Source organism: Lithobates pipiens, unplaced genomic scaffold, assembly GCF_037356315.1.
Source record: "Lithobates pipiens isolate NorthernLeopardFrog02 unplaced genomic scaffold, aLitPip1_a1.2 Scaffold_10, whole genome shotgun sequence".
In the NCBI taxonomy this organism is placed as follows: Eukaryota; Metazoa; Chordata; class Amphibia; order Anura; family Ranidae; genus Lithobates; species Lithobates pipiens.
In genome coordinates this window covers 221,548,539-221,566,422 of record NW_027507686.1, presented here as the reverse complement: position 1 = coordinate 221,566,422, position 17,884 = coordinate 221,548,539, and positions in this window count along the sequence as shown.

The following is a 17,884-nucleotide window of genomic DNA, read 5'->3' as shown; positions in this document are numbered from 1 at the left end:
TTAAATATGGGAAAACAATTTTTTTGAAAAAAAAACAATTTTTTGGAAAAAAAACTATTTTTGGGGAAAAAAAATCCTTTTTGAGAAAAATCGTTTTAGAAAAAAAATAATTTTTGAAAAGATTTTTTGAAAAAAAACAATGAAAAAATTTTTTTGGGAAAAAAAAAATGTTTTTTACATTTATTTAAAAAAAATGGGAAAAAAATTTTTTTGGGAAAAAAAAAAAATCATTTTTGAGAAAAATCGTTTAAAAAAAAAAAAAAAGTACCCTAACTGCAAGTATTATGACGTCACAGCCGTTGACGATAGCCGTTAACCGTTATAGATGACACTATATAAGCAGCCTCTGGGATCCTCCGGGCTCAGTGTTCACACACATCTCAGAGCAAGCAGCAGCACATAGTGTGGTTCTGCGAGTCTTTGCTGTAGTGAAATGCGATTTTGTTTTCAACGTTTAAATATTTGCTATAATATGACAGAAGAGAGGGGGAGAGATAGAGGAGAGGAAAAAATGAGGAAAAAAACAAAGACTTTATTTGAGAAAGTCCGAGCTTGTCTAGGGCTGAGAAAGCCCCAGACACACAGAGAGCAGACACCGGAGACACCGGGAAACGGCCGGAAGAGCGATGAGAGCTCCAGAGCGGTAAGTACATATTAGATCAATACATTCATGGAGACTACATATTATATATAGTATACTTATGAGTTAAATGAAAATAGTTTTTTTTTTTTGTAAAATTATACTTTTCTTTGATCCGTTGGAAAGGCCGTTTAACTTGCCGCCCGCCCTATAGCAAAGGGACGGCGGTAAAGCGGTTTCAAAATCCTGACCGGGCGTCATAAGACGTCCTCAGGATTTTGAGCCGCTGCGCACCCCCGGGGGCACGCATCCCGGCGATCGTTGTTGCGGGGTGTCAGTCTGACCCCCGCAACTACGATCTGGGTAAAGAGTCTCCGTCCGTCGGAGACTCTACCACGTGATCAGCCGTGTCCAATCACGGCTGATCACAGTGTAAATAGGAAGAGCCGTTGATCGGCTTTTCCTCAGACACGAGTAGAGGAGAGCCGATCGGCTGCTCCTCTGACAGGGGAGTCTGTGCTGATTGATTATCAGCACAGCCCCCCCAGGATGCCCACACTGGACCACCAGGGATGTCCAGCACCAGGTAGCCCACCCTAGACCACCAGGGATGCCAGTCAGTTCCAAAAAATGGATGCCAATCAGTGCCCACAATGGGCATCACTGATTGGCATGCATTATTGTTTGGCACTGATTGGCATCCATCAGTACAATATAATGCCGCCTATCAGTGCCCATTTGTGCCACCTATCAGTGCCCATCCATGCTCATCTGCGCCGCCAATACATGCCCATCTGTGCCCGCCTATCCATGCCCATCCATGCGAATCCTTGCCAGCTATCAGTGCCAGTTTGTGCCACCTATCAGTGCCCATCCATGCCCATCTGTGCCACCTATCCATGCCCATCTGTGCCGCCTATCCATGCCCATCCATGCTCATATGCGCCGCCTATCCATGCCCATCTGTGCCGCCTAGCCATGCCCATCCATGCGAATCCTTGCCAGCTATCAGTGCCAATTTGTGCCACCTATCAGTGCCCATAAATGCCACCTCATCAGTGCCACTTCATTGGTGCCACCTCATCATGCCCATCAGTGCCGCCTTATCAGTGCCCGTCAGTGCAGCCCCATCAGTGAAGGAGAAAACTTATTTACAAAGTTTTGAAACAAACAAAAAAAAATGTTTTTTTCATAATTTTCAGTTTTTTTTTTTTCGTTTAGCAAAAAAATAAAAACCGTAGGAGGTGATCAAATACCACAAAAAGAAAACTATTTGTGGGAAAAAATATATAAAAATTTCATTTGGGTACAGTGTAGCATGACCGCGCAATTGTCATTCAATGTGCGACATCACTGAAAGCACAAAATTGGTCTGGGCAGGAAGGTGTTTAACCAGTTAACAACGGGCCCATAGCTAAATCACGTCCTCCCAGAATTCCGCTCTCACGCGCACTCGAGAGCATCCATGACTGCCGGGTCCTGTGGATCACGGTAAACGGACGCTCATCGTGGCTGTTTACCACGTGATCGCTCCGTCAAATGATGTTATGACACCGCTTCCTCCCTCCCCTCTCTGTACCGATCGGTACAATACTCTGCAATGCCCTGTCAATGCTCTGCAATGCCCTGGCAATACCCTGACAATAATCTGCAATACCCTGCCATAAATTGCCATACCCAGCAATACTCGGTGATACTCTGCAATACCCAGCCATACTCTGCAATACCCAGCCATACTCTGCAATACCCAGCCATACTCTGCAATACCCAGCCATACTCTGCAATACCCAGCCATACTCTGCAATACCCAGCCATACTCGGCCATGCTCAGCCATACTCGGCCATGCTCCGTGATACCCTGCAATACCCAGCCATACTCGGTGGTACCCTGCAATACCCAGCCATACTCGGTGGTACCCTGCAATACTCGGCCATGCTCGGCCTCTGTATGTGGCCAGGCTGTGGAAGTCTCACATGTGGTATTGCCGTACTCAGGATGAGTAGGAGAATCTATTTTTGGGTGTCATTTTTGCTATGTACATGCTATATTAGAAATATTGTATAAATGGACTTTGTGTTAAAAAAAAAAATGCATTTTAACCACTTCCCGCCTGCCGGCTGTCATGTGACGTCCTTGACTTTTTGCGGGGATATCTGAATGATGGGTGTAGCTACAGGCATCATTTAGATATCTGATTTTTAAGCCGGCGATTCCCTACACCATAAGAACGATCATTGCGGCTGTTCCACTGCTTGATTGTTCTTACAGGAGGCGAGAGAGGATACCCCCCCACCGCCCTCTGGTGCTTCTACCGACTCGCGAATACAATCAAAGTCAGAATCGTTTTTTTTTTTTATTTGTTTTATTTCAGGCTTCCCAGCTTAGAGGTAAGATGTGGGGTCTTATTGACCCCATATATCACTGTAAAGAGGACCTGTCATGCCATATTCCTATTACAAGGGATGTTTACATTCCTTGTAATAGGAATAAAAGTGATCAAAAAATGTATTTTTGGGGAAAAAAAGTGTCAAACTAAAATAAATAAAGTAAAATGAACAATAAAAAAAAAAAAATGTAAGCGCCCCTGTCCCCGTGTGCTCGCATGCAGAAGTGAACGCATACGTAAGTGCCGCCCACATATGAAAACGGTGTTCAAATCACACGTGAGGTATCACTGCGAACATTAGAGCCAGAGTAATAATTTTGGCCCTAGACCTCCTCTGTAACTCAAAACATGTAACCAGTAAAAAAATTTAAAGCGTCGCCTATGGGGATTTTTAAAGAGGGATTCCACCAAAAAAAAAAAAAAAATTAAAAGCCAGCAGCTATAAATACTACAGCTGCTGACTTTTAATAAATGGACACTCACCTGTCCCGGGTTCCAGCGATGCTGAGGCTGATCGATCGCTCGGCCCTCGGCTGCTGCCGCCACCATTCTAGGTGAGGGAATCAGGAAGTGAAGCGAATCGGCTTCCCGGTTCCCTACTGCGCATGCGCGAGTCGCGCAGCGCAATAGGAAATCTCCGCGCTGTCACTGGGACCCGTGTGTGTCCCAGCAGACAGCGCGGCAGGGCAGGAAATGGCGTAGACTCCCACGGGAGTCTATGCCCGGAAGTGGGTGTAAATACCTGTCTTTGACAGGTATCTCCACCCCCCTCCCCCCTGAAAGGTGTCAACTGTGACACCGGAGGGGGGGAGGGATCCGATCAGCGGAGGTTCCACTTTAGGGTGGAATCCCGCTTTAAGTAGCGAAGTTTGGCGCCATTCCACAAGTGTGTGCAACTTTGAAAGGTGACATGTTGGGTATCTATTTACTCGGCATAAATGGCATAAATTCATCTTTCATATTATGCAAAAACATTGGGCTAACTTGCATTGTTTTTTTTGTTTTTTTTAAAAGCACACAACTTTTTTTTTCCACCAAAAAGCGTTCGAAAAATTGCTGCGCAAATATCCTGATAGATAAAAAGTTACAACGACCGCCATTGTATTCTCTAGGGTCTTTGCTAAAAAAAACATATATAATGTTTTGGGGTTCTATCTAATTTTCTAGCAAATAAATGATGATTTTTACATGTAGTAGAGAAATGTCAGAATTAGCCTGGGTACTGGCTTAGTAAACAGGTTTATAATCAGGAAAAAACTGTATAGGAGAAGATCATTAAGTGTTTTTGCATAGCAAGACCACTTACTGTTATCTCACATATATATTATTATTATTAGTGGGACTGCTTCATTTATTCATTTTAATTTAGTTAAAAAAAGATTTTTGAAAAAAAAAACATTTTAAACCACTTGCCGCCCGCCCATTGTCAGATGACAGCGCCAAAGTGGTTTCAAAATCTTGACTGGACGTCATAGACCGTCCTCAGGATTTTGAGCTGCTGCGCGACCCCGGGGGTGCGCATCGCAGCGATCGTTGTTGCGGGGTGTCAGTCCATCACGGCTGATCCCAGTGTAAATAGGCAGAGCCAGTGATCGGCTTTTCCTCACTTGCCTCACTCAGACGCGAGTAGAGGAGAGCCGATCGGCTGCTCCTCTGACAGGGGGGTCTGTGCTGATCGATTATCAGCGCAGCCCCCCCCCCCCCCCCCAAGAATGCCCACACTGGACCACCAGGGATGCCTAGCACCAGGGATGCCAGTCAGTGCCCACAATGGATGCCAACCATTGCCCACAATGGGCATCACTGATTGGCATGCATTATTGTTTGGCACTGATTGGCATCCATCAGTACAATACAATGCCACCTATCAGTGCCCATCCGTGCCACCTATCAGTGCCCATCTATGCCGCCTATCCGTGCCCATCTGTCCTGCCTATCCATTCCAATCCGTGCCGCCTATCCATTCCAATCCGTGCCGCCTATCCATTCCAATCCGTGCCGCCTATCCATTCCAATCCGTGCCAGCTATCCATGCCAATCCGTGCCAGCCATCGGTGCCAATTTGTGCCACCTATCAGTGTCCATCCGTGTTGCCCATCAGTGCAACCTATCAGTGTCCATCAATGCCACCTACCAGTCCCCATCAATGCCACCTCATCACTGCCACTTCATTGGTGCCACCTTATCAGTGCCCCACAGTGCCGCCCCACCAGTGCCCATCAAGGAAGGAGAAAACATACTTATTTACGTTTTGAAACTGAAACAAAACAAAAAACATTTTTTTTCAAAATTTTCAGTCTTATTTTATTTGTTTAGCAAAAAATTAAAACCGTAGAGGTGATCAAATACAACCAAAAGAAAGCTCTATTTGTGGGAAAAAAAATGATAAAAATGCCATTTGGGTACGGTGTAGCATGACTGCGCAATTGTCATTCAAAATGCGACATTGTTGAAAGCTCAAAATTGGTCTGGGCTGGAAGGTGTTTAAGTGCCTGGTATTGAGGTGGTTAAAAAAAAAAATATTTTTTGAAAAAAATGTTCAGCTTTCAGCAAATGATGGGACTTCAACTTTTTACTACTATTTCTACTTTTTAAAATATTAAGCTTTTTAACACTTTTCACAGTTACTCAAGCCGCTCCACCCAGTTACTCCGCTCACTCCAGTAGGTGGAGGCACGAACACTTCACACAATTTCCCCAGAAATTTTAGCTTTTCTAGTTTATTATGCAATAAAATGGGGTAAAGGATGTGATGGAACCACAAAAAAGGTGCTCTAGCCTGCTGTGTCTGGGATTAATACCTATCAGCATTGAAAAGCATGTACGAAAGAGAAGGTTATTTTCAACTGATTGCCCTGACATTTGAAAATTAGTCATCTGACCAACTTTCAAATCTCATTGTACTCATCTTAAAATGATCAATTATATTAACATAGGAATTCTTTCTTTTCCTGATCTGTTAGCATTGCAAGTTCAGTATATATTATCATTAGCGTTAGAGCTAACATTATTATATTTGTTATGGATAAAGTCAGCACTTAGGGTCTGTGTTTTTTGGTAGAAGAACAGGTCCAGGATATAAAAAGTAGTTCTCCAAACCATCAGGAACCATTGCAGATTCATTGCAACCTTAGAGTGGTAGTAAAGTCAAAATGTTAAAATCCACTGACAGGCAGGGTCTCTAGACCTAGAGGTCTGTTCAAATGGCTGAAGATATGAAATCCGTAAGGAGGAGCGAGTGAAGATAGAAGCGCTGGGGAAGCCGTGACGTTGCGGCGTTGGAGGGCTCCATTTCCAGACAAATCTGTCATGATGTGCTAGTATGCAATGCATACTAGTGCATTATGATATAAACCTGCAAGGGGACACTTTTTTTTTTTTTTTTACTTTGTCCCTGAGACTTTACTACCTCTTTAAAAATCCCCAAAATTACAATAAATTTGTCTTTACTATTGACTCCAATGCATTAAACTGAAAAGGCGACATCCAGTGAAATTTACTAAATTTACGCTGAAGGAAAATCTCCCAACTTTATCTGATCATCCTTCTTGTAATAGCAGTTGCCTGAGAGGTAACCTAATCCAGAGGAGTCTACTTATAAAGTGACTGGCCACAAGTATGCAGATGGAGAATTTTGACTTCAGTTGCTGCTGCATGCTTGTCCACTTCAGTGACTGAGAAGGAAAGTCAGGCACCTAGCATGTTCAGAAGGAGGTCAGCATTGGCATTCTCTTAAAGGCATCAGAAGGGGATAACCCCTCTTCTAGCATAGTTTGCTAAAGTTTGTCTTTTCAGCTAAAATGCATGGCCTTTGTGGTTTTATTAATTCTCTAAGTGTTGAAATTATCTTTATCCTTCTGCACTTTTCATGTGTGTACATTCTTCTATTGAAAACAACAAAATACAGTTATAATTATATAAAATGCCTAATAAAAAATCTTTGTATTTTTGTAAAAATAGACGAGAGCTCCAAAAGACAGAATTAAAAGCCACGTGGATAATCCAGAGGAAGATCATGATAAAAAGCTACCAATGAACAATGAAAAGAGCTGCAAACCTTTCTGGAGAGAAATCGGATCTCTTAAAAGACGAAGGAGATCTAGGGTGCAGAGAGCAGCTCCTGAGATCCCGAAAGTGGAGACGGATGAGACTAAGACGGCAAAGCCAGGTTTCAGAGCTAAAGTTGGCGCTCTTCTAAAGAGGAAAAAGAAGCCTAAAGTTAATTCATTAGCTCCAGAGATCGCCAAAGAGGAGGAGAAAGCTGAAACAAAGACAGCGAAAGAAGGTTTCAGAGCTAAAGCTGGTACTTTTCTAAAGAGGAACAAGAAGCCTAAGAAGAAGTCAGCAGCTCTTGAGATCGCCAAAGAGGAGAAAGCTGAAACAAAGACAACGAAAAAAGGTTTCAGAGCTAAAGTTGGCGCTCTTCTAAAGAGGAAAAAGAAGACTAAAGTAAATTCATTAGCTCCAGAGATCGCCAAAGAGGAGGAGAAAGCTGAAACAAAGACAGCGAAAGAAGGTTTCAGAGCTAAAGCTAGCACTTTTCTAACAAGGATCAAGAAGCCTAAGGTGAAGTCAGTAGCTCCTGAGATCGCCAAAGAGGAGGAGAAGTTTGAAACAAAGGCAGAGAAACAGGACTTTGTTTCTCAACGTGTCCCCATGACATTAGAACAATTTGACTTCCATAGTGTACTTGGAAAGGGGGGTTTTGGCAGCGTCTTTCTGGCAACCGATCACATTCTAAAAGAACACACTGCAGTTAAAATATCCAAGAAGAAATATATTTTAGAGCAATGGTGTTTTGAGGAAATGATGGTGGAGCAGAGTCTCCTCCAGCTAGCCAACATATGCCCATTCCTGATACGTGGGTATGCAGCATTCCAAACAGATCGCTATGTGTGTTTTGTGATGGAGCTGGCAAGAGGGACACTGTATGAGCTGATTTACCGCCACAAACGTCTGGAAGCTGAAGTGGTGAGGTTTATTGCTGCAGAACTGGTGTGTGGCCTCCGGTTCTTACTGTCCTTTGGGATTATCCATCGAGACTTGAAACCTGAAAATATTTTATTGACTAGTGATGGCCATGTGAAGATTGCGGATTTTGGCCTCAGCGTAAAGAGCGTGTTTGGGCATACTAAAGTTCATGGACTGGTGGGGACAACTGGGTATATAGCACCTGAGATGCTAAAAAGTGATTTTTACGATCAGAGTGCGGACTGGTTTGCCCTTGGAATTATTTTGTATGAGATGCTGACTAGAAAGCAACCTTTTCTACAATGTATATTAATAACTGACATATTAACCATCAAAAGGGAGCCAAACTACAAGGGCCTTGGTCCAGAAGAAGTCAGCCTTTTAAAGGGATTGCTGTGTAAGGACCCATATAAGCGATTAGGGGTCTATGGTGACATAAAGAGTCACAAATACTTTGAATGTATTCAATGGAGAGAGCTGGAGACTGGCAGGATGCCCTCTCCCATTAAACTCTCTAAAGACAAAATAGATTCCTGTTTGAAGAAAAAGAAGGTCCTCAACAACAAAGCCCCCAAGAAACCTCTCAACAGTGAGGAACAGTTGGAATTTAAGGACTTTGGCTTTGTCTGTCCCGCTTGGGCTGCTCATTACTGCATTCCAGCATTCAGCCAGGAACATTTTGAAAAGAGCTGAAAAACTTTCTGAAATCAGATCTCTTAAAGGACCAAGTGGGTTTAGTTGGCGCTCTTCTAAAGAGGAACAAGAAGCCTAAAGGAAATTCATTAGCTCCAGAGATCGCCAAAGAGGAGAAAGCTGAAACAAAGATAGTGAAAGGAGGTTTCAGAGCTAAAGCTGGCACTTTTCTAACAAGGAACAAGAAGCCTAAGGTGAAGTCAGTAGCTCCTGAGATCACCAAAGAGAAGAAGTTTGAAACAAAGGCAGAGAAACAGGGCTTTGTTTCTGAACCTGTCCCTATGACATTAGAACAAGACCCTGCTAATCCGCTAGGGACACAGATGTGAGGAGGACCCTGCTGCTCCACTGGGGACACAGATGTAAGGAGGGGCTACGCTGGGGACACATATGTAAGGAGGGGCTCCGCTAGGAAACACAGATGTAAGGAGGGGCTCCGCTAGGAAACACAGATGTAAGGAGGGGCTCCGCTGGGGACACAGATGTAAGGAGGGGCTCCGCTGGGGACACAGATGTAAGGAGGGGCTCCGCTGGGGACACAGATGTGAGGAGGGGCTCCGCTGGGGACACAGATGTGAGGAGGGGCTCCGCTGGGGACACAGATGTGAGGAGGGGCTCCGCTGGGGACACAGATGTGAGGAGGGGCTCCGCTGGGGACACAGATGTGAGGAGGGGCTCCGCTGGGGACACAGATGTGAGGAGGGGCTCCGCTGGGGACACAGATGTGAGGAGGGGCTCCGCTGGGGACACAGATGTGAGGAGGGGCTCCGCTGGGGACACAGATGTGAGGAGGGGCTCCGCTGGGGACACAGATGTGAGGAGGGGCTCCGCTGGGCACACAGATGTGAGGACGGACTCCGCTGGGCACACAGATGTGAGGACGGACTCCGCTGGGCACACAGATGTGAGGACGGACTCCGCTGGGCACACAGATGTGAGGACGGACTCCGCTGGGCACACAGATGTGAGGACGGACTCCGCTGGGCACACAGATGTGAGGACGGACTCCGCTGGGCACACAGATGTGAGGACGGACTCCACTAGGCACACAGATGTGAGGACGGACTCCGCTGGGAACACAGATGTATGGAGGCGCTCCGCTGGAGATACAGATGTATGGAGGCGCTCCGCTGGGGACACAGATGTAAGGATGGACTCCGCTGGGGACGCAGATGTATGGAGGGGCTCCGCTGATGGGGACACAGATGTAAGAAGGAACTCCGCTGACAGGGACACAGATGTAAGGAGGGACTCCGCTGAGGGCACCTGATGTAAGGAGGGACTCCGCTGAGGGCACCTGATGTAAGGAGGGACTCCGCTGGGGACACAGATGGAAGGACGGACTCCGCTGGGAACACAGATGTAAGGAGAGACTCTGCTGAGAGGGACACAGATGTAAGGAGGGACTCTGCTGAGAGGGACACAGATGTAAGGAGGGACTCTGCTGAGAGGGACACAGATGTAAGGAGGGACTCTGCTGAGAGGGACACAGATGTAAGGAGGGACTCTGCTGAGAGGGACACAGATGTAAGGAGGGACTCTGCTGAGAGGGACACAGATGTAAGGAAGGACTCTGCTGGGGGCACCTGATGTGAGGAGGGACTCTGCTGGGGGCATCTGATGTAAGGAGGGACTCTGCTGGGGACACAGATGTAAGGATGGGCTCCGCTGGGGACACAGATGTATGGAGGGGCTCCGCTGGGGACACAGAAGTGCAGAGATCAGGGCTCCCCTATTTACAGAGTGCAAGGTTTAAGTGTGCGATATGTACAGAGTGCAGGGTTTAGGGGTGCGCTATGTACAGAGTATAGGGTTTAGTGGTGCATTATGTACAGAGTGTAGGGTTTAGTGGTGCATTATGTACAGAGTGTAGGGATTAGAGGTGCACTATGTACAGAGTGCAGAGTTTAGGGGTGAGCTGTGTACAGAGTGCAGGCTTGCATTGAGCCTGCTGCTGCTAACGGCGATATGCCGTTAGTGTCGGCTACCGTGCGCATGTGCGGGAGTGACGTCATTGCGGCTCCGACCAATCACAGCGCCGGAGCCACGATACCTGGAAAGAAGATGGACGCTCTGTGGAAGAGGGGGCAGCGGTGATATCGCTGGCTCCTGTGTCAGGTAAGTGACACATAATGGGCTACTAAGAAATCCTTCGTGCCATCTCGTGCATGCTGGCGGCATGCACGTGCGCCGGTCAGGGCCCCCGTGAGTCCGGTTGCGTGTCCTCTATCGCCGCGGGTTTACCCGCGATCCTCTCACGGGGAGGCTGAATGGGGAGATGCAGAAGTAAACAGCATCTCCCAGTTCCGCCTAGCAACAAGTGACACTGATCTCTGCTCCCTGTAATTGGAGCAGAGATCAGTTTTCACTAACAGGGCAGCACAGTGGTGTAGTGGTTAGCACTTTCACCTAGCAGCAATAGGGTTGCTGGTTCAAATCCCGACCACGACACTATCTGCCTGGAGTTTGCATGTTCTCCCTGTGCCTGCGTGGGTTTCCTCCGGGTACTCCGGTTTCCTCCCACACTCCAAAGACATGCTGGTAGGTTAATTAGACCCTGTCCAAAAAAATTGGCCATGATAGGTGTATGTGTATGTCAATGTTGTAAGTGTGTCGGGACTCTACAGGTTAAAGGACCACATAAATAGCTGCAGATGGACACCAGTGGCAAGAAAAATCGCCCTGAAGCGATTCAGTTCGTATAAGTAGCGCTATACAAGTCATTCATTCATTCATTCATTCACGCCCCCCACAGTTAGGAACACGCCCCTAGGATTCTTGTATGGATTTTAAAGGGAACTCCATGCCATTTTTTGCTACTAAAAATTTTGAATGAAATTAGACTTGATCTAAGAAGTATCCGATCAGGAAGGATTTTTTTTCCTTATTACAGCAAGTTTTATCATGCTTTAAAAAGTTTTTTTTTGCCTTCCTCAGGATCAACTGTGAGTTTAGGGCTTTAACCACTTCAGCTCCGGACCAATAAACACCTTAAGGACCAGAGGTCTTTTTGCAATTTCGCACTGCGCTGCTTTAACTGGTAATTGCGCGGTCATGCAATATTGCACCCAAACGAAATTTGCGTCCTTTTCTTCCCACAAATAGAGCTTTCTTTTGATGGTATTTGATTGCCTCTACGATTTTTTTTTTTGCGATATAAATGGAAAAAGAGCGAAAATTTTGAAAAAAAAAGATATTTTCTTCTTTTTGTTATAAGAAAAATCGAATAAACTAAATTTTAGTCATACATTGAGGGCAAAATTTATTTAGCCACATGTCTTTAGTAAAAAAAATGTCAATAAGCGTATATTTTTTGGTTTGCGCAAAAGTTATAGCGTCTACAAACTAGAGTACATTTTCTGGAATTTACACAGCTTTTAATTTGACTGCCGATCTCATTTCTTGAGGTGCTAAAATGGCAGGGCAGTACAAATCCCCCCCAAATGACCCCATTTTGGAAAGTAGACACCCCAAGGAAATTGCTGATGGGTATGTTGAGCCCATTGAATATTTATTTTTTTTGTCCTAAGGGATTGAATAATGACAAAAAAAAAAAAAAAAAAATTTTTTTACAAAAAGTTGTCACTAAATGATATATTGCTCACACATGCCATGGTTATATGTGGAATTGCACCCCAAAATATATTCCGCTACTTCTCCCGAGTATGGCGATACCACGTGTGTGGGACTTTTTGGGAGTCTAGTCGCGCACGGCACCCCGAAAACCAATCACCACCTTCAGGATTTCTAAGGGTGCAAATTTTTGATTTAATTCCTCACTACCTATCACAGTTTCGAAGGCCATAAAATGCCAAAATAGCACAAAACCCCCCCAAATGACCCCATTTTGGAAAGTAGACACCCCAAGCTATTTACTGAGAGGCATGTTGAGTCCATGGAATATTTTATATTTTGCCAAAAGTTGCGGGAATATTACAAACTTTTTTTTTTTTTTGCACAAAGTTGTCACTAAATGATATATTGCTCACACATGCTATGTGCAGAAGTCAAATTACACCCCAAAATAAATTCTGCTGCTTCTCCCGAGTACGGGGATACCACATGTGGGGGACTTTTTGGGAGCCTAGCCACGTACGGGACCCCGAAAACCAAGCACTGCCTTCCGGATTTGAATATAAAATGCTATAAAAAACAAACTAACCAGAGTCACCCGTAACACTTATACGGTGATCAGTGGTGAAAGGGTTAACTAGGGGCAATCAGGGGGTTCAAATTTTTATTAGGTAGTATATGAGGGTCCCTGGCGCTATATAAAAACCTGACGGGGAACCTAAATAACTAACTGGCTAACCAGCGTCACCAGTGACACTTATACTGTGATCGCTGGTGAAAGGGGGTGAAAGGGTTAACTAGCAGCAATCAGGGGGTTAAAACCATTATTGGGTAGTATATTGGGGTACCTAGCGCTATAAAAACCTGGCGGTGAACCTAAAAAAATAACTAGCTACCTAGCGACACTAGCGACACTGATGCAGCGTTCAGAAAAATTATCGCTTAGTGACACTGGCAAAAGGGGGTGAAAGGGTTAACTAGCGGCAATCAGGGGGTTAAAAACATTATTGGGTAGTATATTGGGGTACCTAGCGCTATAAAAACCTGGCGGTGAACCTAAAAAAATAACTAGCTACCTAGCGACACTAGCGACACATGCAGCGATCAGAAAAATGATCGCTTAGTGACACTGGCAAAAGGGGGTGAAAGGGTTAACTCTAGGGGCAATCAGGGGGTTAAATCTTTATTGGGGGGTGATAGGGGGCTACCCTGGACCTAACACTAACTGTCCTGACAGTTTTTACTGTCACAACTGACACTGAATGCATTGATCAGTAAAGAAATGATCAATGCAATCAGTGACACTGTGACTGGGGGGGGAGGGGGGGCGGGGGGGGGGATCGGGGGGGGTTTGTGTGCCTGTGTGTACCTACATGTCAGTGTAGTGTTGGTGCACACTTACTTTTACTGTTCTCCTCGTAGTCCGGTCAAAAAGACCGCCCCGAGGAGAATGACATCACTTCCTCCTTCCTGTGTAAACAATACACAGGGGAGGAAGCTGCTCATTGGCCAGGAGCGATCCAGAGGGGGTGGCCGAAAACCAACGGCCATCCCCTCATCACGGAGCGCTCCTGGACCGAATCGGACCGCCGTAACCAGCGGGAGGGGGTCCGATCGGACCCCCCACCCGCTGGAAGGCAATCACGTAGATGTACGTGATTATGCCTGCCTGTGCCATTGTGCTGACGTACAATGGCAATACGGCGGTCCTCAAGTGGTTAAAGTGGTTGTAAACCCTTACAGATCACTTTGACCTACAGATAAGCCTAGATTAAGGCTTACCTGTAGGTCCAATAAATATACGGTTTAGGAGATATTTGCAAAAAGACAGGGATGCCGTAGACAGCAGCACGCAGGCGCACTGAGCCTGCCGCTGCTAACGGCAATATGCCATTAGTGTCGGCTCCCGTGCGCATTGATACCCGGAAAGAAGATGGACGCACTGTGGAAGAGGGGACAGAGGTGACATTGCTGGCTCCTGTGTCAGGCAAGTAACACATAATGGGCTACTAAGAAATCTGCCGTGCCATCTCGTGTGCGCCGGTCAGGACCTCCGTGAGTCCGGTCGCGGGCCCCGCGGACGCGATCGCCGCGGGGATACCCGCAATCGTCTCACGGGGAAGCTGAACGGGGAAATGCAGAAGTAAACAGCATCTCCCCGTTCTGCCTAGCAACAAGTGACACTGCTCTCTGCTCCCTGTGATTGGAGCAGAGAACACAGCCATGCCCCCCACAGTTAGTAACACGCCACTAGGATTCTTGTATGGATTTTAAAGGGAACTCCATGCCATTTTTTGCTACTAAAAATTTTGAATGAAATTAGACTGATATAAGAAGTATCCGATCAGGAAGGAATTTTTTCCTTATTACAGCAAATTATAGGGCTTTAAAGTGATTGTAAACCCTTACAGATCACTTTGACCTACAGGTAAGCCTAGATTAAGGCTTACCTGTAGGTCCAATAAATGTACAGTTTAGGAGATATTTGCAAAAAGACAGGGACCGCTGTCTACAGCGAATGCGCCGTAGACAGCAGCGCATAGGCGCACTGAGTCTGCCGCTGCTAATGGCAATATGGCGTTAGTGTTGGCTCCTGTGCGCATGTGCGGGAGTGATGTCATTGTGGTTCTGGCCAATCACAGCGCCGGAGCCACGATAACCAGAAGGAAGAGGGCACAGCGGTGACATCGCTGGCTCCTGTGTCAGGTAAGTGACACATAATGGGCTACTAAGAAATCCGCTGTGCCATCACGTGTGTGCTGGTGGTGCACGCACTGGTCAGTACCCCCGTGCATCCGGTTGCGGTTCCCACAAACTCGATCGCCGCGGGGATACCCATTATCGCCTCACGGGGAAAGTAAACAGCATCTCCCCGTTCCGCCTAGCAACAAGTGACACTGATCTCTGCTCCCTGTGATTGGAGCAGAGATTAGTGTTCACTAACACACAGCCACACCCCCCACAGTTAGTAACATGCCGCTAGGACACACTTAACCCCTACACTGCCACCCCTGGTTAACCCCTTCACTGCCAGTGTCATTTACACAGGAATCAGTACATTTGTATAGCACTGATTGCTGTATAAATGACTGGTCCCAAAAGTGTCTCAAAAATGTCCGATGTGATGTCACCTAGTTATGGGGGATCACACCCTCAGCCCCAATATGGATGAACCTGAAGCTCCCGCACTTCTGTACATATCCTGATCCCATGATATGGGCGTGTCGGGTATTAAGGTCTTAAACAACATTACTAGAGAGGGGGAACTCTGTACCTTTGATCAGTTGAAAGACAGAGACGACCTACCCAACACCTATTTTTTCCGCTATTTGCAGCTGCGCCATGCCTTTCAAACACAGTTCACTGGCCTATGAATAGTGTTTGCCATCTGCTTTGGAGTCTCTTTTGACTTCAGAGGACCTGGCTAAACCTTTTTCAACTGTCTAAGTCATAAGTTGAACTATGTTAGTTCTTTTGGTCCAGTGGTCAAGTGGAAGGTTGTCCACAAGGGGATATGTTTATATGTATAGTTCTTATTGTATTGTTTGGTTGTCTATAGGTACTGTATTGTTTTTGATAATTAATAAACCGATTAAAAAAAAAAAATGTCTGATGTGTCCTCCATAATGTCACACTCACAATAAAAATAGCTGTTCTTTATAAACTTAGCTCAAATGTATTGGAGAAAATAACCTAAATCGGTGTATATTTGTTTTAGAATGTAGGGATGTTATAGGATCCATAGACTAAGGTATATATTTGAAAATTGATTAATCCTGATGTACTGACACACTATATCATTTCTTTGAGGGCAGTAGAAATACCCTCAAAATTACCCCTTTTTGAAAAGAAGATAGTCCAAGGTATTTTAGTAAGAAGCATGGTGGAATTTTTGAAGTTGTAATTTTTTGTCATAATTTTTGGGAAAATGAAAAAAAAAATGACATACTGTCAGCAGTGCAGTACAGCATCATCATACAACTGGGGTGGCGGTAATAAGGGACACTGACTGGTGACAGTATGAAAAAAAAAAAAGCTCCGACCCCTTTTGCTCTTTACTGCAAATGCACCACCAACCAACTAAGCTATGAATCAGTCAGTGACTGATTGATGCTGTCCTGTCCCAATGCACACACTACCTGCTCCATTTGCCTCTGTCTTTTGGCCTCAGTTTTAGTGTGCCGCGCTTGTTGCCACTGGTCACGTGATGACGGACTCCCCACCCGTCGTCCAAGTTGTAGGTCTCCTCTGAGCTATGTTCTCCAAGCTCCCTCTAAAAGTAAACACAGCAGAGTAGCCGGGCCCCTGGGGGCAGTCAAGACCTGGGCCCTCAAGACGACCGGACCCTTGGGGACTCTGGGGCCCCGTAAATGTGTATGGGCTGTACCCCCCCCCCCCAATGGTGTCCTTGCTCATTCATCTAGTGAAGGGAAAGCCAGATGGCTGGGACGCCTTTTTTTGAAGGTCTGGTATAGATCTTGGGTGAGAACACATTTTCTTACATTTTTAGGTTGGGATCCCCCCAATAATGTTGTCCAGCGATGTAGATCCATCGTCAGTTACAATGAGTGACACCTGCAGACATGAAAACGACAACCCACACCGTGACAATTCTCTTTTGCTGGATTCCGATTGCAAGTGGCAGGGTCTGAAGAGGTGGTACTGGAATCAGTAGCCACATGTGAGACAGCTAGCACTAGGACTACCATATTTTGCTACACCATAGGGGCCTCCAAAAGGCATTTGCTTTGGGTCTGGCTGAGCCAGTGTCTGTGTGTGAATGGGGACACAGAGCAGTAGGGATGAGCCGAACACCCCCCGGTTTGGTTCGCACCAGAACTTGCGAACGACCCCCGCGTTCGGTACGAACGTTAGAACCCCATTGAAGTCTATGGGACTCGAACGTTCGCATTGGAAAGTGCTAATTTTAACGGCTAATATGCAAGATAGTGTGCTAAAAAGGGTTTGGCGATCTGCCTCCTGCCTCAGGGGACATGGGTCACTGCAAAAAAAAGTTTTAAAAACTACCATTTTGGCGGGAGCACTGATTTTAATGACGATTAAAGTGAAAAAAAAAAGTGAAATATTCCTTTAAATATGGTGCCTGGGGGGTGTCTATAGTATGCCTGTGAAGTGCCATGTGTTTCCCGTGTTTAGAACAGTCCCTGCACAAAATGACATTAAACGGAAATAACACCATTTAAAACTGCTTGCGGTTTTAATGTTATATCTGGTTCCTGCAATATGGTTGAAAATCATTCAGAAAAATGGCATGGGTAGCCTTCCCTGCCCATTACCAGCCTATTTGGGTCTTGTACGCATATTAAGGGGAACCCCGTACCCATATTAAAAAAAAGGAAATGCGTGTGGCCCCCAGGCCCTATATACTCAGAACAGCAGTATAAAGGCGGTGCAAACAAGACAGGGACTGTGTAGGTTTGTTGTGTTAAGTTGAATCTGTTTGTCATTTTCAACCGGTACATTTTTAAAGTGTAGCTCCAGTCAAAAAAAATATCTTTAAGCTTTTTGGAAAACATAGGGAAGGGTTATCACCCCTGTATAATTTGTTTTGTCGTCCATCTTTTTTCATCTCACTTGCTGCTGTCTCCTTGCGTTTGCAAGTAGGAGATGTTTGAAAGTAGGGGCCTGCCCTATATGCTCTGCAGAAATGGCGGAACAA